General features: G+C 39.7%; 1 protein-coding gene and 1 long non-coding RNA gene across 4 annotated transcripts in view; one reads left to right on the top strand and one right to left on the bottom strand.

Annotated features, from left to right (window-relative positions):
- The window catches only part of KMT2E (lysine methyltransferase 2E (inactive)), a 100486-nt gene extending 99835 nt beyond the window's left edge, over window positions 1-651 (bottom strand). For all 3 annotated transcript variants that reach the window (XM_030307789.1, XM_030307790.1, XM_030307788.1), the window contains exon 1: window positions 304-651. The gene's annotated coding sequence lies outside the window, so the exon portion shown is untranslated. The remainder of the gene's footprint in view (window positions 1-303) is intronic.
- A 110-nt stretch (window positions 652-761) lies between these two features.
- LOC115508804 lies at window positions 762-1578 on the top strand. Its single transcript, XR_003967122.1, has 2 exons — window positions 762-900; window positions 1136-1578. It is a non-coding gene; the product is annotated as an uncharacterized LOC115508804 (long non-coding RNA).
- The last annotated feature ends 23372 nt before the right edge of the window (window positions 1579-24950 follow it).

The raw sequence follows: 24950 nt of genomic DNA on the forward strand, positions 1-24950 counted from the left end.
CGCTGCCAATGAGGAGTGCGCCCCCTCCCTAACTCCCACTCTCAAGGGGGTTTAACTGCCAGTTTCCCCTTTCCCCAACCCTAAAACCCGCCATAATGCTCCCTTTCCAGGGACAGGGAAGAGAAAGGATAAATTCGATTCAACCAAGCAACGTCTTGCCCCAGCCCAGACACCTGAGAGTCAGCGTCGACTCCCCCCAACACCCCCGGAAGGATAAAAATGAGAAAGCCCCCTCCCTCTTGAAACACGCGTCCCTCCACCCCGCAAACCCCAAGAACTCCCAAGGAGACGACAAGCACTGACCTGCGATGTTCACACAACAGACACCCGAACCCCGTTATCTGCTCGACCCCCAAGGAGTCGCTCCACACCTCCGCGAACAGACGACCCCCCGACAGCAGCCACTGCGGACACAGGACCCGGCTCCACACACCCCCTCCCCAAACAGCAGCGCGCAGCCTCTTCACCAGCAATCAAGGAGTAGGGGAGGGGGCACCCAGATAGTCAACAGGAACGCAGAGGCGACGGCAAGGCTGCTCAGAGTGTCTATGCCCCCTCTGTTGCCGCTCCCGAACTCAGGCACGGTCTCCGACTCGGCCCCCTGCGCCCGCTCAGTGTCACTGCCTCTCGCTCTGGGAAAATGGCGGCGACGGCGGCGGCGGCCGCGGCGGCGGCGACGGCGGCGGCGGCCGCGGCGGCGGCAAGTGCACGGGGCCCGCCCGCCCCGCTCCGCAGGGGCAGAGGGGGAGGGGACGAAGCTGCCTGCCGCCATTTTGCTTGTGGGCTGCCGCCCGCTGTTGCCTCTTGGCACAGAGGCTTGAAGACAGGCAACTGGAGGCAGAGAGGTGGGCAGAGTCTCCGTCTTTTTTCAGAACAGATGCATTCAACAATTTACAGAAGGTTTGGGATAGTTTCGATATTTGATGGGATTGGTTCTTTATCCCTTTTCCCTGAGTAGCCCTCAAGTCTGGATATCGGCGAGCATGGGCACGCCACTACTGGGTGGAAGGATTAAGACTGTAGGCCCTGGGAACGACTCCCCCCCTCCCCTCCCGCCCATCACCCTCCGAAAGCGATGCACTTTCTCCCACTCCCCAAACAACCTCAGTCTCCGTCTTCCCCTCCCCCTCCCCAGTCTGGCCTCCAGCGCTGGGTGAACTCGTTTTGGGTGTCACTCGACGCCCACTAGGGGCTGAGGAGGCTCCAGTGCGCAGACTCCGGGCACCGGATAAAAGCGGAGCTGGAGCGTCCAGCGCCGTCTCGATGGAGGAGCGAGAAACGGAAGAGGTCGGGGGGAGAAGCAGCAGGAAAAATACAGCCACCGTCAGCGCCGCTTCCCTGCCACCGTGTATCGGGGTAAAAAGCTGCCGTTGCCGTCGGTGCAGTTGCCGTCGCTGCCTCCTACTTCTCTTGGCCCCGGGGAAGGATTTCCCCGCCGGCGGGACAATGTGCGGGGTGGGGAGCAGGAGTTAACCTTTATGTGGCGGTGATTAAACGAGGGAGGGACAGAGAGACGGTTATCTCGAAGAAAAAAGGGGGATGCCAAAGAATAAAACAAGGGTTTCCCCACTAAAATAACATTGTGATTCCGGTTCTTGTTTTCGGGGTCTTTCCCCGAAATGGCGGTTTCCGTCTTCTTGCTCCACAGAGACCCGGAGCGCTTGGTAAGCGGAGTGGGGAGAGGCAGAGGCGGTCCATGCGGCCAATCAGTGCCTGGTGTGTCCTGTCGGGCTAGTAGTGATTGGCTAGCGATGACCTCATGCTGCAGCAGCGGGTGGGGCCAGAGCCGTCGGGGGAGGCTGTTGCAAAGGCAGAGAGGGAGAAGTGACGATGGTGATGGTTGCTGCCGCGGCCGATATGGAACCCAAGCAGTGGCGAAGAGAATCTCAAGGCTCTTCCCTGAGTATTTTCTCCTGTCCCTGCGCGAGGTGAGGGCCCCGGCTCGGCCCCTGCGAAACCTTGGGGCGCTGGCGCGGACGAGGAGACACCATTTCTCTCGTGACTTTTGTAACTGCGTCAGGGCAAGATGGCGCTGGGTCTCCTTGGGGCGCGGGGGGAGAGGCACGTCCACCGCCGCCGCAGCGCATGTGACCGGGCTGCATTCCTGTGGGGTTTGGCTCCGACCCAGGCTGGGGCGGGGGAGGGGAAAGGGCTTGGGCGGAGGAGACTGTGGTGCGGTCGGCGTTGGCGGCCTGAAGAGGAAGAGATGACTGTTTGAGAGCGCTTCCCCTCCCCCATGCAGCTTACAGTTGCGGCTCCCAGGGGAAAGCCCCTGGAGGGACACTCCTTTTGGGTGTGACGGCTGTTGGTGGAGGAGAAGGTTTGGTGCCCTATTTTCTTATCTACCTTTCTCCTTGCAAAGTACTTACGTAAGGTGGCAGGTTCCTAATGTGGGAATCTACTATGAGTCCCTGAGGGCCTCTGGACTGAGTAAAGAGGGGAGAGACTAGCTCCTGGCCCACGAAGACAAGCGGTATCAGTTATTTTTTGAGAAGACGTAAAATTTCTCAGATCCTAGTAGAAAAATGTTTCCTAAATTTGGAAGCAAAGGTAAAAGGTGTAAACACCCAGGAACACTTAAAATCTCCGAAGTTACAGGGAATTTGCCATCTGAATTTTGAGGACCTTTTTCAGGCTTTCTGTTCCTTTCCTATGTACTTTGTTCTCGTATCCTCCTTATCTGTGTATTCTACAAGAATGTGTAATTTTAGCGGACTTGCTTTTCTTTCTAAATTTAGGCGTGATCAGTAATAACAATAAAAGCGATAGTGTTGTGATCTGTATGAAGTTGTAAGGATGTTTTCAGTACTTTCGTCTTTCTGTCGCCCTCTTAACTATGGTTTTTAAAAATAAAACATGAATTCACTTTCGGTAAATGTTACTCATTAAGAGGCCTGCACCGTTATGAAGCCTACATCTTTAATCACTTTTCTGGAAGTATGAACTTTAGTTTCCGAAACCTTGTTGGTTGAAGATCTTTAGTTCAAGAGTTCTTAAGGTCTGTATTGGTAGATTCAGTAAGAAAGACTATTTTTGTTTTTGATAATTCCCAGTTGGCCAAACAAGCATAGTAGCCATCAACTAAACTAGTCAAGATTTAAAAGGCTTCTCCCCTTGGGTGGTGTTGAGCTGGGAGTTACACAACAAAGACATTTGCACTGACACCTGGCTTGCTTTTTTTGACAGAACACATCTGGTGCTAAGAGGAAATATTTGCTGAACCTGAAAAGATGGGTTTTAACCTGGGGTCCAGGTTATGTTACTTCCTTTAGTGTTAGTTGTGGACTTGATAGTTCGAAAACAAGATTGAATTTTTAATTCATTTGTTTATACTTAAACCCTTACTAGTTTCTGTGGTTTTTTTTTTTTTCAGTGAATTGCCAATATGAATGAACTAAAAACTCTGTAATTAAACTGTTAATATAGAAGAAAGATTTTAGAGTTCAAAGTGTGTTTTATGTCCATTGTGAATATAAAATGGGCCTTCTGTCTATGAGAACTGAATATCTTCGAGGATTTACTTGTCATGTGTAAGTTATATATCTGTCTCCCTTACTGTCATAGCAATTTTTATTTTGACTTAGGAAAGAGGGACGGAATATGAAGTCAGATTGTAAGGTTTCATGGTCTTCCTAGCTTCACTCTGCCTTAATAAGGAAGAGAAGCCATTTTTCAAACTAATAGAAACACATCCGCGTTTTGAGTTTCTCATCAACATGTGTCCTCATTGTTCCTAATTGCTAAATCTTGAGCTTTAGTTTTTCTTTTCATTTCTGTGGCATTTTAAATACTACTTGCAGTTACTTTGACTACCTTTTTGTGTTACATGTTCTCTTTGGGCAATTTTATTCATGCCTGTTATTCTCCACTAGAGCCTAAATTTTCATCTCAGCTGTAGATGCAAAGTTAAGGTTTTTAGGGAGGGAGACCACAGGCTTCCTGAACTCCCATAAAAATACTGAGCTTGTACTAGACTCCTAAGAATTTTCTTCACCCATTCCCTCAAAAAATTTTTGCTTCTCTTCCTATGTTTCATTATTTGAGTAAACCATGCCCCAACCTTCCTTTATCTATTTTTGTTCACATTCTCATCTCTTTTACAATGGGAATAGTTTTTATCACTGGCTTCAGATGGCAGACCAACCCTACTGGGCTAAAGTACCTCCCGAGTGCTGTGCTATTTCATACTTTTGTGTCTTTGTCCACACTACCTGAAGTACTTCTTCCCACTCCTGGTTAACTTGAACCTTGCCTCCCAAAACTCTTCCAAATCCTTAATCCCAAGTGAAATGAGCCAATTCTTGACATTGATAACCCAGCCCAGTGCTTGACACTTAGTTGGCATTCAGGTGTACAAGTTTTTTGTTTTTTTGTTTCTGAGGAAGATAACACTCCACTAATAGAGTGTATAATCCAAACTGTAAAATGTAGCTTTCACACTTTTTCAAAAATGCCCTTGACCACCAGGGTTTGGAGGAGATCAAGGTTTAGGGAGGCTCACAAGCAGGTTTCCTCTCGTTTTGCTTATGTCAGGGCAGATGCTCCTGATGGGATAGTTCTACCTCCAGAAAGTTGGGAAGAAAAACTGACCTTATTTTTTAACATCCATATTTCTCAACTCTAGAGGACATTTTAACCTACAAACTTCAACAATATATGAACTGATTGATTGGGTTTATAATTCCTTGATGTGTTTGGGGCTTATCAAAGTATGTATTACTGCTTGCTCTGATACTATAGGACCCAATTTGTTTTGCTCTTGAGTTTAGGTTTTGTTATTTTTCTTGCTGTTGTTAAGTGTCCCATTTGCCAGCCTCTAGTAGCTACATGTATGTATCGTGAGGTTGGCATTCCAATAACAGGAGTTATTGAATTGCATAAAAAATGAAGTTCCGCAATAAAAATTCTAGGAATCAGATTTGGGCTTTATAAACGTAAACGTTGGTGATGTTTTTGTCTGCTATTAAAGCCTTTTGGGGTATTTTTGAGTAGTCCTTATCTGTCTTTTGAAATTCGAGTTCAAAGTAAGAAAATAGACTTTCACTGTATTTTGTTTTTTGTTTTCTTTAACCTGTTTTTAATTTTTTTGAGAGAGCGTGAGCCGGGTAGGGGCAGAGAGAGGGGGAGACACGATCTGAAGCAGGCTCCAGACTCTCAGCTGTCAGTACAGAGCCTGAGTCAGGGCTGGCACTCACCAGCGGTGAGATCATGACCTGAGCTGAAGTCGGACACTTAACTGACTGAGCCACCCAGTTGCCCCTGGATTTTGTTTTTATATGGAATTTTTTTCTGCCCCACCTCTGACTTCAGTGTCCTTTTAGAATGAAAAAATTTATGTTTCAGAATTGAACTTGAACCATTAAATATATACCTTAAAATGTTAGGGGTAAATATGTATCACCTGATTAGTTTAACTTCTAAAAAATGAATATAATGCTATCCCTTTCTGTGCAAGGTGTTATGTAGATATTAAACCTGAAATCTGTATTTGCGAACAGTGCTCAAAAAACCTTCCAGGGTTGTGGATACCTTGAACTTGATTGCTTGTCTTGAAAGAGGAAATTAAGTTTATTCTTGAGCATTCAGCAAATATTTTCAGGGGTGCCTGGGTGGCTGTCTGTTAAGCATCCAGCTTCGGCTCAGGTCATGATCTCACAGTTCTTGAGTTCGAGCCCAGCATCGGGCTCTGTGCTGACAGCTCAAAGCCTGGAGCCTGCTTGGAATTCTGTGTCTCCGTCCCTCCCTCTGTGTCTCACTCTTTGCCCCTTCCCTGCTTGTGTGCTCGCTCTCTCCCTTTCTCTCTCAAAAATAAATAAACTTTTTAAAAAGGAAGAAAACATTTTGAAAGCTACCTGCCCTCTGTTATTCAAAAAGATCAGGCCTCTAGTCTCCCTGTTGATTGTTCAGTTCAGGTTTGAAACATCTTTAAGTATGGAGTTGGAATTGGAAAGTAGAGAAACTATTCTGCTTCTACCTGAATGAAGCAAACAGGCTAGCAAAAGATTATAGAGCCCACCATTCTGTTCTCTGGAATGATTTAACAGTAGATATAGTAAAAAGAGCTTTTAATATTCTGTGTGAACTGCAAATTTCAGCATCAAATGTAAAAATGGAGCCAGTGACGAAGAGCTGAAAAATCTGTTGGAGGTCCTTTCTTTGCTCGAAGTGAATGGTAGTTTAAACAACAAAATTTCTGAATGCATCTAGTTTGCCAACTATGTCCTATTTAGAGCTTGTGATTATGTTTTGTTTTCTTAAACTGTTTTATACTGGTATTTCCCCTTCATTGGCTCTGTTTGCCATAACCATTGAAGTATGCAGAGTTTACCTTGCATTTGTATTTTTTATAAAAGAAAATTGGATTTGGGGTTGTTTTTTGTTTGCTCCTCTGTTGTAAGCATACCACGCAACAGCAGTATGGGTCAGCATCGTCCTTTTGAGGTACAGGGTATACCTTCGCTGAACAACTAACTATCTCTTCTATAGAACTGGTCCTAATAAATTGGTTATCAACCTAGAATAAATGATATTTCTTACAACAAACTTAAATGGAGTTTAAATTACACATAAATTTATTCCAAGAGATTTATATCACTTTAATATTCTTTATCCTCTAAAGTATTTTTAAAGCGCCCTCCTAAAGTATATTGATGCTTGTGTCTCAGATTTAAAGCTATAATCTGTTTTTCCCCTCTGATTGTTTTTGTTCCTGGGACAGATAGGAACTCCAGCTGTAATATGAACAAAATAATTTGCATTCCTACTGTATTTAAGACCTACAAAACATTCTTAGGCTTTACATTTTTATTTAGGTTGACAAGATAAACTACTTTGTAATTACAACTTTTGAAGCATTTATATCGGTCAAAATATTTACCTGCTAGTTTCTCCCAGCCTTTATTCTACCTTTTTAAATTAAGTGAAGTTTTAAAGCCACTTCCATTTCTTTGTGTATAGGTTGGTTTGTTGCTAACAGTTCTCATCAAAGAAAGGAAAGATCATTGGTTACTAAGTGTGGGAATAACAAAGAATTAAGGATTTAGGAATAACAAGAGTTTTGTTTTAAATTAACAAAGTAAGGGGCGCCTGGCTGGCTCAGACAGTGGAGCACATGGACTCTTGATCTTGGAGTTGTGGGTTCAAGCCCCACGTTGCGCGTGGAGATTACTTAAAAAATGAAATAAAATCTTAAGTTAGCAAAGTAAGCCACACCAGGTCATTGATACTAGTGGAATTGGAGAAGAAATGTTGGGAAAGCTTAATTTAAGCACTAGAAATCTTTAACTGCTAGTGAGTCCCCTGCCCCCAAAAAAGGAATGCCCAGAAACATATTTGATACTGTTACATATACTTTGTCTCAGTTACCTGCTAATCTTACCTGAGGTTGGTGGAGCAGTGATTTCAACACCTCTCTGACTTTACCAAAGTTTATATTCCTTGTCCTAGTTACACTATCTGAATGAAGACTTCGTTTTAAGCCAAGACACACGACAATGAAGTATATTGGGACTTGTTTTAAATCTCACCTACTTTCAACCTTAGAGGAAGGGACTAATTCTTAAAGAGCCCTTAATGTAGATGGAGTAAGATCCTGAATGAGAGTAGGAGTAATGGAATATAAGGAGGAGATATGTAATACATTACAAAAACATCCATGCGTATTGCTTGGATTTGGAGTGAAAAAACTTTTTCAAGAAAAATCATTTTAAAAAGATGAGTGTCAAAGCTGAATGTATTCAGTCTTAATAGATATGGCTAGGAAGTGGACACGTCCACATTTTAGACTTAAGAGAGGGAACAGATTCCATTTGCTTACCTTTTTTGGACGGCAAAATTATATGGAAGATACAGTATAAGTAATATAGTTAATGATACTGTAATAGTCTTGCATGGAGACAATAGGCTACATTTGTGCCATAATGTATAGATTTATCAAATCACTATGTGGTATACTGAAACTAATGTAACATTGTATGCCAACTACGCTTAAAATTTTAAGAAACAAAGTTAGGAAAAAATAAAATGAATAAATAAATTATATGCCAGTAGGTACTTAGTACCTGAGTCTTGTTGGTCATAGTAAGGATAATAACACAGGGTCCTTTTTTTTAATGTTTATATTTTGAGACAGAGAGAAAGAGAAAGATACAGCATGAGTGGGAGGAGGGGTAGAGAGAGATGGAGACAAAATCTGAAGCAGGCTCCAGGCTTTGAGCTTTCAGCACAGAGCCCCTACGTGGGGCTCAAAACCACAAGCTGTGAGATCATGACCTGAGCGGAAGTTGGATGCCCAACTGACAGAGCCACCCAGGCATCCCACAAAATGCATTTTATTTGTAACTACCCTAAGGATACTTTTTACTGTTGGATTATTCCATAACGCACAAAAATGGCAGCCTTTTAAAGTACTTTTTTTTTTTTAATGTTTATTAGAGAGAGAGAGAGAGAGAGAGAGAGAGAGAGAGAGAGAGAATGAGAATCCCAAGCAGGCTCCACGCTGTCAGTGCAGGGTCTGGACATTTAACCTACTGAGCCACCCAGGCACCCCGAGTGGAAATTTTTTTGAGCCTAGTTGTCTTAGGTTAGGATTTTAGTTTGTTTTTAAACTTGAAGTTTTCGGCTTTTCTTCACTTAATTTAGGTTCTCTCTTTCCTTAGTAAGAGAGTACAAATTAGTTCTGATAACTGAAAACCACGCACTGCTTAATTAACCTTTTCAAACCATGTTGCTTCCACCACCAGTGACTTGATGCCTGACGGGTAAAGTAACACACATGTTTGGTGAGCACAAGTTGGTTTAGCAATATATCCAATTCTGGACTAGGGGAAATTGATATTGATTTGTTAGACACTTCAATTCTTACTATAGGCATGTCAGAATTTAACTAATCTTGTAAGAATTTATAAACCTTTTTACATGTTAAAAATGAATCCACTCTGGCCTATTTGCACCTCTCTCACATATACCTTATGCCCAGTGCCTGGTTCCTGTTGTCTTTCTGATAAACTTAAATGTTTTTAGATAAAGGGGGAACCTATTCCTCTAGTTTAGTTTTATCCCTAGTATTTACATTTTCTATGAAGGAAGGCTATGCTAAGGTGCCGACTGCTTTCTGAAGAAACTTCTTTTAGATAGCAAGAGATGTCCCCCCTTTTTTTTCATTCTGTAGATGAAACCTACAGAATGAAAAGGCAGCAAAAAATATTCACTGTTCTCAAGTTCATATAACAATAATAGTATGGTAGTGTAGGCATCTCTCCTCTGTCCCAAACACAACTTTCCTGACCACATCTGTGCAAGATATTCTGTGGCTACTCTCTTTACTTGCATGTTCTCACTTATGGCCAGTTAAAGGGCAAATGGGAGTAAAAATACGAGGATACATCAAATGGATGATTGAAGAGTCCTTTAAAAACTAAATTACTGAGAGAGGAGATCTTGTAATAACATCAGAACTCAGGGTTCATTGTGCCACCTTTGGGTTTTTTGTTTTTGTTTTTTTTTTTAAGTTTATTCGTTTATTTGGTGGGGGGAGAGAGTATGGGGGAGGGGCAGAGGGAGAATCCCAAGTAGGCCCTGTGTCAGCTCAGTCCAAAGAGGGGCTCAAACCCACAAAACTGTGAAATCATAACCCTTACCAAAATCAAGAGTTGGTCACTTAAACTGAGCCCCCCAGGCACCTGTGGGTTTTTTAAATGTCTAAAAGTTAACTGGCTCCCTTTGCCGACTCAGTCTTCTATGTAAATATTCTTACTCCTAGGGAATAAGGAAAGACTTAGATGCAGTTCTCTGCATTTGTAACATTTTGTGAAAGTTCTGTATTATGTGCTCCAGATGTGGGTGGCCTTCTATTCCTTAGAATATACATTGTTGAAACTCTCTAGTTGATATGCTAAATACTCTCTGATAGTTGCTACTTCTGTCTTTTCTGTTTTAATGAGTTTCTTTTTCTGCTTGTTAACTGTTGGTATTTTCCCAGTACTATGTCCCAGCCACCTTTTCACCAATTGTGGTAATCAGTTCCCACATCTTTACCTGTTAAGGAATCCAGAATTGAAACTAAACAAATTCAAAACTGAACTATTTCTGTCACCTTTCCTTCTTGAGTTTTTTTTCTTGATAATGATTCTCTTTTACCCTTTTAGTGTAATTCATATAATCAAATATCTTTCCAAAGTAAATCTGTTTTGCTTACAGCACTCCAATTAGTTCACCAAAGATTGAGGATCATGATCATGAACATCACTAAGTTAAAATGACCGAAGTTTTAGTATCTGATATTCCACTTCAGTGAAACTAGGTGGTTTGCTCTCCTTAGTTTCGTAATCCATAGAGTGGGTAAAATAGTAACTACTTTATCATACTAGTAATAGGGATTAAATGAGAAGTGAGAGCTCAGGGGCAATTACTGACTTGTTATAAACTGTCAATTATTTTTTTTTTTTTTTATCTCCAGATATCTTCCCTCTTCTTGTTTCTGTACCTATCACACTGTCAGGTTTATGTTCCTCTTTTCTGTTCATGTAGGAGGTAGTGATAGGCAGTGTCTCATTCATTTTTGTAGCTAAAGTGCAAAGTCCCTGGCATGTAATAGGCACCTAGTTTTGTTGCACAAATAACAGATAATCTCCTTTGATGCCAGGTGCTTGAAAATTTTGCCATACTTTATGTTTACCGTAAAATAAATTAGATGCAGCATGCTCTGATTTATTCTATACCATCATGTTAAAAACTGAGATCTTTTTTCCCTCCACTTTTGACTTATTTTGCCAGTGCTGTTAGCTCTCAAATCTGGTTTCTGTGTATCTGTCATTGTGCAATGTAGGACTGGGCCCTTACTCTAATGGTTCATAATGTAGTTTAGGATTAAGCCATATGGGTATGTACTATAAACATTCAGGCAGAACCCCTGTCCACAGGTAATGTGTTTGTCAAAGGAAATCAAATTTTTGGACTAGAAGGCAAAATATTTGTGGATTTCAATAGTGACAGGTTAAGGGCAGTGAAGCACAACATATTTGTAGTTGGCATAGCTTTACGTGTGAAGGCATAGAACAGGAATAGAGAACATGTGTTTAAAATATAGGAAACCAATTTGACTAAGCTTGTATGCAGTACATTGAGAGATAAAACGAGAAAAGAGGGTGGATTGTGACCAAATAATTTTTTTCTCTCTCTCTTTTTTTTTTTAATTTAGAGTCCTTTGCCAGTACCCAAGCCTTTCTTATATTTCTTTTTTTTTTTTCTTTTCTGTTTTGAGAAAATATTCTTTTTTTTTTTTTTTCAACGTTTATTTATTTTTGGGACAGAGAGAGACAGAGCATGAACGGGGGAGGGGCAGAGAGAGAGGGAGACACAGAATCGGAAACAGGCTCCAGGCTCTGAGCCATCAGCCCAGAGCCCGACGCGGGGCTCGAACCCACGGACCGTGAGATCGTGACCTGGCTGAAGTCGGACACTTAACCGACTGCGCCACCCAGGCGCCCCGAGAAAATATTCTTAAAGAGGGAAATGATTGGTATAAGTCTTAAGATAGGCCTGGAACCCAGATAGTGCCAACTAATTCCAAATGGAAAATTGGGTCATTAGTAAAAAGTCTGTCATGTATTAGATTATTGATCTCATTTCTAATCTTATCTCAGTTTTCAGTGGAATTAGGGTTAGAGAAAGTATTTGATTTCTTACCGTGTTTTTCTTCCTGCATTTTTTTTCTTCCTGGTTGGACGTGAAAAAAGAGGGAATGAGAGAGCAAGTATGAGCAAGTCTGATGACTTTCCTTTCCCAGTTATGCTCACCTGTTAAAACACATGTTCTTTTTTTGATTTTTTTTTTTTTTAAGATTATATTTTTAAGTAATCTCTGCACCCAAGGTGGGGGCTAAACTCACAACCCCAAGATCAAGGGTTGCACGCTCTATCAACTGAATCAGCCAGGCGCCCCTACAAGCTACAATTGGCAAATGTGTAACTTAGTTCCTGACAGCATTAGATAGTGAATAATTGATAGCCACCGTTAATAACATGGATTTAGTAGAGTTCTGGCATTTTAAATTTTATGCTGAAAATACATGTAGCACAGGCAACCTGTGTCTACCTATATAGCAAAAGCCAGAATTTGTAATTTTGCTGCTGCATAAGGAAATATTCTTGACCCCTGCTTTCCTTATTAAAATTCTAGCCCAAAAACCTTTATTAAGAGGCTTCAGATTTCAGGTTTGTATATCTTGAATTCATTATTATGTCCATGCCAAGTATATTTTTTAATTGGCTTTAGAACAAAATATATACATTTGGCAATTGGCAGAAATCCTAACAAATTGTTGTAATGTATAAATGCTATCCTTGTATGAACAAGAGGTTATTGTTAAACATTACATTATCTGGCCGTATAAAACTGCTGTAACAAACTTGTGATTGTGACTTGAGTATAGTCCTATGTAGACATTTCTCATATTTTCCAGGTGACTTCCATGTTCTCACCATTTTACAGTGTATATTTCAGAAGAACTTACCCATTTATGCATCTTGGAGCACACCCATTAGAAAGCAGAAGCAACTTATATACTAATACCCAGTTAAGTTAGGACATTGACTTGGAAGAGGAAAAACTGTGGTATCATTAGCGGGATTTTTTTGTTTTTTGTTTTTTGTTGTAGTTTTTATTTACTTTTGAGAGAAAGGGTGGGACAGAGGATCTGAAGTGGGCTCTGTGCTGACAACAGAGAGCCCAATGCAGGGCTCAAACTCATGAACCTGAGCTGAAGGCAGACACTTAAAGGACTGAGCCACCCAGGCACCCCTGTGTGAATTTTTTTAAGATTTTTTTTTTTTTTTTTTTTTAAATAAAGATGTAGGAGCACCTGGGTGGCTCAGTCGGTTGAACATCCAACTTTGGCTCGGGTCATGATCTCACAGTTTGTGAGTTCAAGCCCTGTGTCGAGCTCTGTGCTGACAGCTCAGAGCCTGATCTTGCTTCTGATCCTGTGTCTCCCTTTCTCTTCTCCTTCCCCACTCACACTGTCTCTCTCTCAAAAATAAACAAACATTAAAAAACATTTTTTTTAAATAAAGATACATCTAAGTCCTTGTTTCATCATGTAAGATGTCACCAAGTAATGGTTTCCTGGATGAGCTGTATATTACTATAGCTTATTCCTTTTTTCTGAAGGTTCCTTGGCTCCAACAGTTAAACATTTCGAAAAACAAAGTTTGATTTATAGGCCGTTTATATCCAGTGTCTCGTTTGTGTGTGTGTGTTTTATATTTATATGTAGTCATATTGGTGTAGTTCAAAACATTTGGGGTCGGGGACAGCTATATTAGATACCAAATTCCTATTTTCTAAATGTTTACATATAACTAAATGTCAGAACTAGCTAAGAATGAATACCATTTATACTTTATTTCAGCTGAACTTGCAATATCTTTGCTTTTATGGTATATCTTACAGCGGTTTGTTTTTAGGGATAGAAGAGATGGATTTTTGATTTAGCCCTTTTTAAAAAAAAAAAATTTTTTTTTTTAACGTTTATTTATTTTTGAGACAGAGAGAGACAGAGCATGAACAGGGGAGGGGCAGAGAGACAGGGAGACACAGAATCGGAAGCAGGCTCCAGGCTCTGAGCCATCAGCCCAGAGCCCGACTCGGGGCTCGAACTCACGGACCGCGAGATCGTGACCTGAGCTGAAGTCGGACACTTAACCGACTGAGCCACCCAGGCGCTCCCGATTTAGCCCTTCTTACAAATGAAGAAATTGATACCCATCAAAATAACTCAGGTTTCAGTAATTTATTTTCCTAGGTATTTTCAAATTGGATCCTTTACCTTCATTTTTTATATGAATCTAGTCATTTAATGCTTATGTTAAATAAGTCCTTTCTGGGTTTTTAAAAAAAAAATTTTTTTTTAAAGAGAGATAGAGTGGTGTAGGGGAGGGGCAGAGAGAGAGGGAGACAGAATCCAGATCAGGCTCCAGGCTCTGAGCTGATAGCATAGGCCTGAACTTGGAAACTGAGTTCATGACCTGAGCCAAGGTCGGACACTTAACCAACTGAGGCACCCCCATTTTTGTTTTCAATACTTCTGTATTCTCTGTCTTGATCTCTTGGGTGATCATTAACATAAAGTGAGCACCTTAATTTTGAGTTCCTATTTTTACTGCCCTCTCCATTTTTTCTATCTCTGTACTCTACCGGCTTCCCTCTTAACAACTACACAATTTCAGTAGTTAATGTAACAGTGTATACTCTTCTGTAAGTACACATGTATCGGTGTTCCAAGTTTGTTATCCTTGCTTCTGGAGGCAAGAATGAATTTTATTTATAATAACACATCAAAGTTTTGTATTATAGAAGTGCTCAACCTCTATAAAGATGACCAGGAGTTAGCTTACTTAAATTGAGAAGGAAATCAAGACTCATAGTTTCCTCGTATTAAGCTACAAAGTAAACTGACCTCTTAAGTTGCATGTAGGTAGCAGAGTACTTCCTAATTCATACCTTTAGGCCCAAATAGCTGTCTCAGAAACTAAAAACAAACACTAAAATCATAAGAGTGAGGTTTAGTTCATAAAAATCAAAATTATCATTAGATTTTTTTTTTTAACATTTATTTATTTTTGAGAGAGAGCATGAGCTGGGGAGGAGCAGAGAGAGAGGGAGATACAGAATGAAAAGCAGGCTCCAGGCTCTGAGCTGTCAGCACAGAGCCCAATGCTGGGCTCAAACTCTGGATCCGTGAGATCGTGACCTGAGCCGAAGTCGGATGCTTAACTGACTGAGCCACCCAGGAGCCCCTATCATTAGATCTTAATAGCTATGACTTACAATCGTTTCTGTGTAATCTCTGCCTTTTTTCTATCAGCTACATGGCAAAACAAATTATGGTCAAGGATTAAGACTAAACTCAAGCAAGAGTAGTTTAATTGGAGGACTAGAATAAAGTTATAGTTTTGTTTTTAAGATTGAACTCTTTAAACTCATAGTTAAGTTGTCTGTGCAGCTGATTGGTTTTCTATGCATAAACTTCTTCTCTCCCTTACCAAACCTTGCCATCATGCTTTCCCCCGAAAATTAGACAATACTTAGATTATGTTTTCCATTTCTAAAACAAACAAGTCATATATTCCCTGGAATTAATTTTACATTGGTAAATAAACTGAAAGAGTTTTTCCACGCCATGCATTTTTATGAAATAACTGTAATTTGTAAATTAAAATATAATCATTCTAAGTATGAATTAGCAAAGTAAAATGAAGGAACCAGATTGTAAAAATCAAGTCATGGAACAAGGCTTGGGGAGATGGGAAGAAGACAGTTAAGCATTTGTGCATGGAGTTTGAATTTAATACTCTGGAAAATAATTTGCAGTGGAAAGGATATCTTTGTAACTATTATAAAATTTGGTATTTTAGAACTCAGTAAGTACAGTCAGACCATTGAACTTTTTTTAAAAACTTAGGGCTCTGTTATAATGACCAGATGAAGATAAATGTGTAGGGTATTGGCTCTCTGGATTGAGAGAGGAGTAGGAAAAGTTTTGACATCACAAACTGTTTAGACTTAAAGCTATGGATTTTTGTACACCTGAAGCTACTATAATGCTGTATGTTAATTACGTATGAACTTAAATAAAAATTTTGAAAAATCTATGAATCTGAAAGTAGTTTCATTATTTAGAGTTTGGTTATTCATGCTCTTTGTAGCCTCTCCCTCTTACTTGGCAGGCCTTATTTTCTTGCTCATTCAGTTGTTACTGTTCATCAAGGAGGCATTGTATACCAGAAGGCTTTGAGCTACTTGAGAAAAAAGTGCTTGTAAGAACAGAGTTATAATTATTAATCATAATAAACAGTCTTTGTCAAGGTGCCTGGGTAACTCCCTTATGTATTAGAATCTGTCAGTGACTAGATCTAGCTTCTCAACAAGCAGGTTAGATTTGTTCCCTCTAAACCACTAACTTCATAATGTAGGTCTTGTGTTTCACATGAGCTTAGAATGGTTAACATGGAAAAGGTTCACATTCTCTATCCCTTGAATATAGAGCCGCTGTTTGAAAACAGGATAACTTCAAAGATTTAGGACCTATCAAACAATGTGTGTTATCTAGATCTCTAGGATATGAATCAACAAAGCAGTTAGGAAACTCGTGTGTGTTTCTTTTGGTAGAATGTATCAATCTCTTTTATAAGACAGACGAAAGAGTTGGCAGGGTTTTCAAGCTAATCAAATCCATTGGTTCCCAGATTTTGGGATTTCTTGAATGAATCAAATAATAAGGGAAAATGGAAATCAACATAGTTGCCAGTTTTAGTTCTTAAAATAGTGACAGTGTGGTCATAGTTGCCAGTTTTAGTTCTTAAAATAGTGTGGTCAGCACTTGGTTTTAAAATAGTTATTAACAGCAAATAAGGACATATGATTTTAAAATTAATTTGTTGTAGGGCACCTGGGTGGCTCACTCGGTTATACCTCTGACTCTGGCTTTGGCTCAGGTCATGATCTCCGGGTTCATGAGTTCAAGCCCCATGCTGGACTCTGAGCCTGCAGAGCCTGCGTGGGAGCCGGTCTGTCTCCCTCTCTCCATCCCTCCCCTGTGCACTTGCACACGCACTCTCAAACTTTAAAAAATAAAATTAATGTCTTTTTAAAAAACTTGTCACATTGTTCTTTTTGTTTTGCTGTGGAATAATGAAAAATTGTTCAGAATTCATTTTGGATTATTTAGGAATCACTCCGGTATCTCAACTCTCATTTTGTAACAAGTCATTCTTAATAGAAAACAAATATGTAAAAGGCTTACCTAATTAGGGTAAGTCCATAAATAACAGCCATTAAAATTATTTTCAAACAATTATTTTGAAGTATTACATACTACAAAGAAATGGTAACAAAAATAGGGTTATGATTTTGTGGGACTTTTGTACATTGTAAGTATTCTAGAAATAGGTAAAGTAGAATAGTTTCACTGAGTCTTTCTGGGTTGTAGGCTTACGGATGGATTTTCTGCAACAGGCATGTACTACCAGACGGTGGTATTTTAGATATTCTAGTTTGTAGTATCAGAAAATGCTTGTATATTAACTAAAAAATGAGATACAAACTAAAGCCAGTTATGGTCTTAGCTTGTCAGAAACCTAGGAACCATCCTCAGTCCTTTAACACCATATGTCCATTATGTTCGTAAGTAATGTCTACTTTAATGTCCACTTTATTTCTTGGTCTGCCTGCCCTGGTCTCCTGTCACCACTGCCACTACTTCAGGCCCGGCATTGAATAGACGGTCACCCTGAATATTTGCCAAAGAAATTAATTATTTTATAACCACGTAGTTATAAAGCTTCCTTGCTTATCCTGGCTATAGTCGTGTCCCTTCAAATTCATCTGTCATCCTACAAAGTGATTTTACTAAAATGTGAATCTGATATTAGTAGAAATGCCTTAATGAAAAAGAAAAAAAAAAAATGCCTTAATGGAATACTTGTTCCTTAGGTTGGCAAATAAGGCCTCTGTGATCTGGCTCCCTTTTTTCCAAAGATTCAGTTGCTCCTTCTTTTGCTTCCACCCATATTACTACTGCTTTCAGTTCCCCAAACATACTTTATTTTCTCAGACCACCTTTGGATGATCATCTCTTCCTGAAGTGCTCCCTCCCTCTCTCCTCCCTCTGAATGCACCCTTCAGTTCAAGTGTTTTTCCTCTAGGAAGCTTTCTCTAGTGTTTTCTCCGAGCAGTCCTTTGTTCTTTCAAATTCCATGTACCTTTTATCCAGCTCTATTATAGCACTTACTGTAGTTTGTTACAATTATTTAGAATCCCCTCACTCTGTTAGAATGTGAGTCCCTGAAGGCACTTTCACTTTCATTGTCTCCCTGAGATAAATGCATAGTGCTTGCATTAATACCTAGGGCAAACCTTGCCATCATGCTTTCCCCAAGAATTAAACAATGTTTAGGTTATGTACACTTGGCTTAATTAGGTATCTTCTCTCTGTTATAAGTATAAATCTGCAAAATATCTCTTGACTGTGAAGAGAAGGAAGGAGGATTAGAGATGAATTTTTGTAGTTAAAAGTTAGGAAAAACAAAATTGCAAATGATTTGTGCCCAAGGGCAAAGTCATCCTTATCCTTAAAATTATCTATTCCTCTTAGGTTTCTTCAGGTGCAATTAATTACCTCCAGAGATTAATTCTCCCAGGTCAGACATCCTGGTACTTCTATCATTTGCAGATAAAAGCCTCTGAAAAGAGTGTTAAGTTGTGTTAGGCATATTGAAAATTCCTGTCTTTCCTCTGGTGTTTGATTATAAATTCTTATTTTTCACATTTAAACTCCCTTTCCAGTGCATAAAAAAGAAAAATAACTGTAAAGGTACTTTAATTAAAGAAGAGAACTTTTCCATCGCTAACTTTTTTGAACAGTTCAACAACCCCCTCTTAACAGGATGGAAGTGCCTAGATTCTGGTATTTTTTTTCAAAAGAATGGCTGTGGACCCAGAAATACAGATGGGAGATCCACAAATGCTTACCAGTATGCACAATATCCCACAGTGGCATTGGTGAAAATACATGTTTATCTCTGCTGGAAAGTTATTTAGCCTACATTCTGAATGGTTTACAATCAACACATTACTGTCATTCCCTTAAAAAAAAAATTATTTGTAGGAGTGCTTGTGTGGTTCAGTCAGCTAAGTACTCTCTACTCACAACCCCATGATCAAGAGTCACTCACTCCACCAACTGAGCCAGCCAGGTGCCCTGTTAGTTCTCATTTTTATAAACTTGAATCATTAACGTGCTAACAAATCTGGAACACAAGCAATTTTATATTCTTTGGGAAGGTGTGGCACTAATTTAAAAATCATTTCTAACATTTGTAATATTAAATATAGAATGCTATATTGTTACATACCATCAAATTTATTTTCCAAATTGTTAATTGTAGATACTACATAACTAGTAGAAACATAAAGCAATTAATTCTCAAAGTAAAACTTAATTGGTCGTCCATTTCTAATAATCCATTTTTCATTAAAGGCAAGTTTTTTAAAGTTTATTTTGAGAGCCTGGGAGGGACAGAGAGCGAGAGACAGAAAGAGAATCCCAAGCAGGTTCCTTGCTCACCACAGGGCTCGAAATTATGACCTGAGCTGATAATCAGTCTGCTTAACCAACCAAGCCACCTAGGCGCCCCCTGGTAAAGGCAAATTCTTATGCCCAGGGTTTTAGGTCATGACTACCAAGCCTTTGTAAAAAAATCCACTTTTTAAAGTTAGTTTCCCTAATACTAGAATGTTAAAATGCTACAAGTCAGTGTTCCCAAGCCAGTTTGATCACCATAATTATCTGGGAAGCTTATTAAATTATACATTCCTGAGCTCCACACCCAAACTTCCCCCAGAACAAGATGTTAGGTATCCTCATTCATAATTTTCGTAGGATGTAGCAATTCCTGATGAACCATATGCTGAACTACTGTCACCCAGGAATCTGCATTTTCAGTACTTTTCATGCAAATGTCTATTTAATAAATATAGATATATGAAAAGTTTCACTAAAATGCCTATGTAAAGCTACCATGCAAAAACAATATTTTTTTCACTTTTTTGGCAAGTGTTGGTGACATTGGATCTCTCCAACCTAAGAAGCTTGGAAGTGCTATTGCCATGAACCATTTCTTACATTTCTTCTTCAAGACTTCATCAGTAACAGCAGCAACAATTTGTTTTCAAAGAAATGTAGAATATTCTGATGGACTGAACTTTTTTTCTCTAGTAAGTAAGAGCCAAATATTGTTAGGCTGCAAACCAGTCTGTGTGCTTTTTAGTTTTTTGTTTTTAAGGGTGGTTAGGTTTAGTGACTTATTTCTGAACTCCCCACCTTTAATATGTATGAACATCTTAAAAGGGGAGGAACTTTGGGGAACCTGTCTGGGTCAGTTGCTACAGCAAGGGACTCTTGATCTTGGGGTTGTAACTGAAAAATAATAAAATAAAAAAAATTTAAGGGGGAGAGGGATGCCTGGGTGGCTCGGTAGGTTAAGCGTCTGACTTTAGGTCAGGTCATGAACTCAAGGTTCCTGAGTTCGAGCTCCATATAGGGCTCTGCGCTGTTACAGAGCCTGCTTTAGATACTCTGTCTCCGCTCTCTTTGCCCTTGCCCCACTCATTCACGTGTGCTCTCTCTCAAAAATAAACATTTTAAAAAGGGGGGGAGAAGCTATCAAGTGTTAAACAGTGACATTTCATCCTACTTTTTACAAGGAATCATTCTGAGATGTTTAGACAGTGTGATCTTTTAACTAAGGTTAATGTTTTCCCTTAAAGCTCAAACCAGTAATTTTAAATCCTAGAAGTACAACTCAGAGTAGAAAGAAGCATTGCCTCATTTAATACTAGTAATTTAAGAGTAGTGGATCTTAAGTGTAGAAGTCATGAGCTAGGACTTTTCAGGATACACTTCAATAGAAAAAATTCAGTCCAGGGGCACCTGGGTAGCTTAGTTGGTTAAGCGTCTGACTCGATTTCTGCTCAGGTCAGATCTCAGCGTTGTGATACTGAGCTGGATATATGGAGCCTGCTTAAGATTCTCTCTCTCTCCTTCTTTTGCTGCCTGCCCGCCCTCCCCCCTCCCCGCCGCCCTCTCTCTTGCTCAGAAAAAAAAAAAAAAAATCAGTCTTAATGCCAGTAAATATTCTCATTACATAGTTCCATATTTGGGTATCCTGTTCACCAAGTAACTTTATGAGTATAATTAGACTTTCTGTAGAGTCATGGAGGTAATATACTGACCAAGAGGTTTAAGTTTCTTTTCTTCATAAACTGATAAATTACTTTTCTTTTTCAAACACACCTGTCTCTTGGTTAGTATGCCTTCAGCCTGAGAGACATCAGTTAGCTTAAGTCTGGTGTCTTGAGCTGTATGTTTGAGGTCCCCACCTTAGATTGGTAAATAAGCATTGTTTTGAACTTCACATTTTTAAAAGTTAATACAAAGAAGTACAAATTGCTTCAGAAAGTCAATAATACAGCCAGAGCATACGGAGATACATATGAAAAAATAGAGTAAATACAAAAATGTCTTTCATCAAGCTGGCAATAAACATTGTGTGAGAGAGATTGTTTCTGAACATGTCCTTTAGTTTGGAGTAACTTCCACCATGGTCACTATATTCAGAAGATTAACCAGGAAGAAAAAATAAAATTTAATTTCCCTTAGATCAAAGTTAAATTCAACCAGGCCTTTCCCTTCTGATTCTGCCAAGCTAGTTCCTTGGCTGCATTTTGCTGAATACTAGGTAGGAATAGTGGGGATCTTGTTCCTCTATTCATAGGCATCATTATTTACATGATGAGGTATTTGGCTACCCTGAGAATTATACTTACTCCCTGATACCCTCCCTCACTTCACTGAATTTCTTCACTTTGACATTCAGAGCACTGGGCAGAAATCACTTACTAATTTGGGGGACTTGGGTATTTTTTTTCAAGTTAAAGCATTGGGTTTCTCCAAATTAGAAAACGTAGTAGTCCACATCACTAGCTATGGGATTTTTTAACTTGAAAATTAAAAGACAACAGAGTTGCATTTAAGAGTAAATGAATAGGGGCACCTGGGTGGATCAGTTGATTTAGCATCCAACTCAATTTGGGCTCTGGTCATGATCCCAGGGTCATGGGATCGAGCCCTGCCCAGGTTGGGCTTTGTGCTGAGCTTGGAGCCTGCTTGGGATTCAGTCTCTCTCGCGCTCGCTCGCTCTCTCGCTCTCTCTCCCTCCCTGTCCCTCCCCCCCTCCCTCCCCAGCTCATGCCCATGCTCTAAAATAAAAAGTTTTTTAGGGGTGCCTGGGTGGCTCAGTGGGTTAAGCATCCAACTTCACCTTAGGTTATGATCTCACAGTTCGTGGGTTCGAGCCCTGCGTTGGGCTGTGTGCTGACAGCTCAGAGCCTGGAGCCTGCTTCGGATTCTGTGTCTCCCTCTCTACTCCTCCAGTCATGCTCTCTCTCTCTCTCAAAAATAAGTGAAAGTTAAAAAGTTTTTTAAAAAGAATACTGACATTTTTTTAAAAAGTAAATGAATAAGCAATTGTGTGGGAAAGAAATTTTTCAATGTTTATTTTTGAGAGCATACGAATGGGGGAGGGGCAGAGAGAGGGAGACAGAATCCGAAGCAGGCTCCATGCTGCCGTCAGTGCAAAGTGCTCAACCAACTGAGCCACCCAGACACCCCAGGAAAAAAATGTTTTTAACATGACTGTATTTTAACTTATTCTACCCAATAAATTCATGGCTGAAAGGATAAATGAGGTGTGGAATTTAGTCCTTCCAACATTCCATTGTGTAAATCGTTCTTCCTGTTCGAAGAGGTATTGAGTAATTTGAGTGGCTGCAGTTAAAAAGTGTGCTATATAAGCACTCAAGGGTGGAGATAAGAATGGAGTTATAGTTGTCAGAAGAACTTGGCCATCATTCTTTTTTTTTAATATTTTATTTTGGGAAGAGACAGTGAGGGAGGGTCAAGGTGAGGGGGGAGACAAAGGATCCAAAGCAGGCCCTGTCCTGACTGCAGCAAGCCCGATGTAGGGCTTAAATTCAGAAACCGTGAGATCATGACCAGAGCCTAAGCCAGATGCTCAGCCAACTGAGCCATCCAGACACCCCTTGGCCTTCATTCTTTGTTGTCTATCATTTGACGGTCTCTGTTGCCCCTAGAGTGTCATCTAAGGTATCACTATTCCTTGAACCAGAGTTTACAACAAGTGCCAAATATATGAACAAGAGAATGCCTCATTAAAATTCCTTCCGAATGTTGCATATCTTTTTTTTTTTAAGACTTTATTTTTAAGTAATCTCTACCCCCAACATGGGGCTCAAACTCAACCCCGAGATCAAGAGTCTTACTCTTCACTGATAGCCATCCACCAGCTGAACCAGCCAGGTGCTCCTTAAACATATGTGTATTTTGAGGTGCCTAGGTGGCTTGGTCAGTTAAGTATCTGGCTCTTGATCTCAGCTCAGGTCTTTTCTCAGGGTCATGAATTGTTGGGCTCCATGCTGGGCATGAAGCCTACTTTAAACACACACAGGTACACATATTGTATATCTTAAAAGAGCCAGGTGTATCTTTGGGCTATCAAAATGGTCAGTCTTGCTCCATTCAGCATAAACTTAACAAATATTAGTGGAGACTGATAGAATTTGGGATTAACATAAAAACCTCTGAGGTATCCAATGTTAGTTACTTCATCTCCCTCATCATGCAAACATTCGTTTGCCTAAAAAGTAATTGATTTCTGTTTAAATAACCACTATGATGTTGGGGCAATTTATTGCACCTTTGGATAGCTCTTTTTTTCTTCTGGACCTGTAGAACTAAATACAATATCCTAAATTGATTCTGTCCCACAAAAACAAAAGTAAAATGAGGAATTGCGTAGGTAAGTGGCAAACACAGTGGGTTATTAGGATATGTAACTCACTCCACAGGTAAACTAACCACATAAACAAGAAACTGAGAAATTTAACCTTACTGGGGGTTTTTTTGGTTTTTTTTTGTCAGTGTTATTTTCAAATATATGGGAACATTTTCATAAAATAACACTAACTTTCCTTATGTTAGCTACTAGAATTACAGTGGCAAGTTTTAGGAGCTATTTGAGATGTAAGATGGAAACCTGTAACACTAAAACTATACATTTAAGTATATGATCACACCGTTGTTGCAGTAAACTTAAATCTTTGTTTCGGTGATTTCTTACTTTAGTCATGAAGTTTCTCTATCCCCAGGGTATAGTATGCATGTATTTTAATACTTGCTGTTTTATTTGGCCAAGCAGAAGCACTCAGTGACAATGTGAGATGCCATAAAGCATTATGGGAAGACCAAATTGAATTAAATTGAATTAAATCTCTAGCCAGGAACTTTTTAAGTTACTATGATCATACATGCATGCAATTGAGATGTACCCTTTTTTCCCCCAAAAAGGACTAGGGTAGAAATGGACAAACGACACACAGCAAGCACAGGCTGGGTTTTTATAGCCTGGGAGTTAGAGTTTTATATAAAATTATGGAATGGTTGAGGGGGCCCCCATGTGACTGAAGACTGTGGCCTGAAAAGGCTAGAATATTTTCTGGGTGGCCCCAGACAACAAAGTGGAATCCTGGACTAGAGCAGTTAAAGGAAAGGAAATATTTTGAACATAAAACTTCTAAAACCAAATAATGCTGAAATGGCAACTAGCTTACCAGAGAGCCTGCTGTTGATGGAGGGATCAGGTGGTACATAGAAAAAAGGGAAACCAGCTTAACCAGATCAGAATACAAATAATGTAAGAGCTAGCTAATGAATAGGTAAATAATTATATATGTCCTGTCACAGCCAATACATGGAGTAATATGTCATCATTAAAATGAATTTATAAGAACATGTAAAAATTGTTTTGGTATGTTTAAACTATTAGGATAGGGCTTTATACCCAATTATGTTAGAGACATCTAGGAAGAAAACATAATTATAGAAGATCCATCACCACATATAGCAAATACAGACATACCAACTTTGATTTAATGCATACTTCTCTAGGAGGTTTAATCTCACTCTTACCTATCGAGAGTTAAGTAGTTGGTTATACGACAGTATTTCTCTCAAGTATTTCTCTCAAGTATCATGTTGGCAATTGAGTATTTCTCTCAAGTATCATGTTGGCAGTACCCTATTTTGGAAACTACTAGGCTAATAATAAGTAAATTGTGAGCCCAGGCCTGTATTGTACTCAGTATTCAAACAGAATAAACTGATAGAAGTGACATTAATTCATGGAAGGAGATTTGCCCCCTTGCTGGAAAAACTTAACCTTCAAAATACGGCACTACTAAGTAAGTTTTTACTACAGTGGAATCACAAATTACTATGCTTTTTTATTATTATTTAACACTACCAGTGAAGTTAA

This window comes from Lynx canadensis, chromosome A2, assembly GCF_007474595.2.
Source record: "Lynx canadensis isolate LIC74 chromosome A2, mLynCan4.pri.v2, whole genome shotgun sequence".
NCBI classification, from domain to species: domain Eukaryota; kingdom Metazoa; phylum Chordata; class Mammalia; order Carnivora; family Felidae; genus Lynx; species Lynx canadensis.